The sequence below is a fragment of the Thamnophis sirtalis genome, unplaced genomic scaffold, assembly GCF_051295495.1.
Source record: "Thamnophis sirtalis isolate CommonGarterSnake01/CBP01778 unplaced genomic scaffold, rThaSir2_p1.2 scaffold_15, whole genome shotgun sequence".
Taxonomy (NCBI): domain Eukaryota; kingdom Metazoa; phylum Chordata; class Lepidosauria; order Squamata; family Natricidae; genus Thamnophis; species Thamnophis sirtalis.
The window spans coordinates 45,960,837-45,963,735 of NW_028261395.1; positions in this window are offsets into that span (position 1 = coordinate 45,960,837).

Below are 2,899 nucleotides of genomic sequence, written 5' to 3' on the forward strand. Positions count from 1 at the left end.
TCATCGGTTTTTAAAAAAAGGGAGGGGGGAGACATCCCAGGAGAAGAAATAACTATGGGGTGATAACTAGACAAGAACTCAGCAAACTCATATCCATGGGGAGGAGGGTTGGGGTAGATGACCTCCAAGGTCCCTTTCTAACTCTCTTAGTCTGTTGTTATTCTGTTATTCAGAAGTGGTGGGAGCTTCATCCCTGGAGGTTTTCAAGAAGAGTCTGGACTGCCCTCTGTCAGAAATGGTGGAGGGTCTCCTGCTTGGGAGGAGAGGGGTTGAGCTAGATGACCTCCAAGGTCCCTTTCTAACTCTCTTAGTCTGTTGTTATTCTGTTATTCAGAAGTGGTGGGAGCTTCATCCCTGGAGGCTTTCAAGAAGAGTCTGGACTGTCAGAAGTGGTGTAAGGTCTCCTGCTTGGGGAGGAGAGGGGTTGAGCTAGATGACCTCCAAGGTCCCTTCCAACTCTGTTATTCTGTTGTTATTCAGAAGTGGTGAGGCTTCATCCCTGGAGGCTTTCAAGAAGAGTCTGGACTGTCAGAAATGGTGTAAGGTCTCCTGCTTGGGGAGGAGAGGGGTGGGCTAGATGACCTCCAAGGTCCCTTCCAACTCTGTTATTCTGTTATTATTCAGAAGTTGTGGGAGCTTCATCCCTGGAGGCTTTCAAGAAGAGTCTGGACTGTCAGAAATGGTGGAGGGTCCCCTGCTTGGGGAGGAGAGGGGTTGAGCTAGATGACCTCCAAGGTCCCTTCTGACTCTGTTAGTCTGTAATTATTCTGTTGTTCAGAAGTTGTGGGAGCTTCATACCTGGAGGCTTTCAAGAAGAGTCTGGACTGCCCTATGTCAGAAATGGTGGAGGGTCCCCTGCTTGGGAGGAGAGGGGTTGGACTAGATGACCTCCAAGGTCCCTTCTGACTCTGTTAGTCTGTAATTATTCTGTTGTTCAGAAGTTGTGGGAGCTTCATCCCTGGAGGCTTTCAAGAAGAGTCTGGACTGCCATTTGTCAGAAATGGTGTAGGGTCTCCTGCTTGGGAGGAGGGGGTTGGACTAGATGACCTCCAAGGTCCCTTCTGACTCGGTTCCTCTGTAACCTGTAAGCGTTTCCTTGCTCCAACTGATTTTCTTTTTGAACCATCCCCCTGATTTGATCAGTGAGCCACCAGAGGCAGCGATGGCCCTTTAGTGCAGAAACGCCCCCCCAAAATTTGACCTCGGAAATGGAATCGATTCGTCAGGCAGTTTGGTTTCTCCGAGCGTAGCAAATTGCAAAAAGAGAGAGAGAGAGAGAGAGAGGAGCCGTTTTTGACCGAAACGAAACCAGGTTTTGCAAAGAGGGAGAAGCCGAACAAGCATGAAGCAACCTATTCCTGTTAAGCAAGCAACCCACTTTGGAAGGCAGAAAACGGATTGGGTTCAAGGCCAGAGTTAAAAGATTCCCAAATCCCCCGCAAGGATTTCTCTCTCTCCCTCTCTCCCTCCCTCTCTTCTCTCTCTCTCTCTGTGTGTGTGTGTGTCTGTCTCTTTCTGTCTCTCTGTCTCTGTGTCTCTCTCTGTCTCTGTCTCTCTCTGTCTCTCTGTGTCTGTCTGTCTGTCTGTGTGTGTGTGTGTGTGTGTGTGTGTGTGTGTGTGTCTCTTTGTCTCTCTGTCTCTCTCTCTCTCTCTTCTCTCTGTGTGTGTGTCTGTCTCTCTGTCTCTCTGTCTCTCTGTCTCTGTCTCTGTCTCTCTCTCTCTGTGTGTGTCTGTCTCTCACTGTCTCTCTGTCTCTCTGTCTCTCTCTGTCTCTGTCTCTGTCTCTGTCTCTCTCTGTCTCTCTCTGTCTCTCTGTGTCTCTCTGTGTCTCTCTGTCTCTGTGTGTGTGTGTGTCTCTCTCTGTCTCTCTCTGTGTGTCTCTGTCTGTCTCCCTGTCTCTGTGTGTGTGTGTGTGTGTCTGTCTGTCTGTCTCTCTCTCTGTCTCTCTGTCTCTCTGTGTCTGTCTGTCTCTCTGTGTCTCTCTCTGTGTGTCTCTCTGTGTCTGTCTCTCTGTCTCTGTCTCTGTCTCTCTCTCTCTGTCTCTCTGTCTCTCTGTCTCTGTCTCTCTCTCTGTCTCTCTGTGTCTGTCTCTCTCTGTGTCTGTCTCTCTGTCTCTCTCTCTCTCTGTGTGTCTCTCTGTCTCTCTCTCTCTCTGTGTGTGTCTCTCTCTCTGTGTCTCTCTGTCTCTCTCTCTCTCTGTGTCTCTCTCTTCTGTCTCTCTCTGTCTCTGTCTCTCTCTGTCTCTGTCTCTCTCTCTCTCTCTCTCTCCCTCTCTCTGTCTCTCTGTCTCTCTGTCTCTCTGTCTCTCTGTCTCTCTGTCTCTCTCTCTCGTTACTTCACAGCAAACCACGATTGGTGGTTTCCTTCTTCACTAGCCAACGAATGCTTGGCTTTTGTCCAGGAAGACCCCCCCAAAATTGGCTTGTTTCACGATCAAAGGAACTTCTAATTCCTTGAGTACAAGCAGTCTTCAACTTACGACAGCTCGCTTACACTCCGTCCGAAGTCACAACGGAGACTCGGGGAAGTGAATTTAGGACCGTTTTTTTTCACCGTCGCGACCTCTGCGGCATCCTCGCGTGGTCAAAATTCAGGTGGTTGGCTACTGGCTCGTATTTACGACGGTCGTAGCGCCCCAGGGTCATGTTATCCCTTAAGGCTTAAGTGTTGTGGCTTGCCAGTGGCCAGCGGAGCTGGGAGCAGATCCGGACAGTGAGGAGGTTGGGGAGGAAGATGGGCCAGTCCTGGAGTCTGGGGGAGGCTCGGATGAGGGTTCTGTGTCGGAGGCAGAGAGGGGGACAGGGCCGTCTGACAGTTATCAGCTGCCTTTGGGGTCAGACATCAGTGAGGCAGAAGAACAGCTGGAGCCTGTTCCCAGTGTGTGCATGCGCAGAGCTGC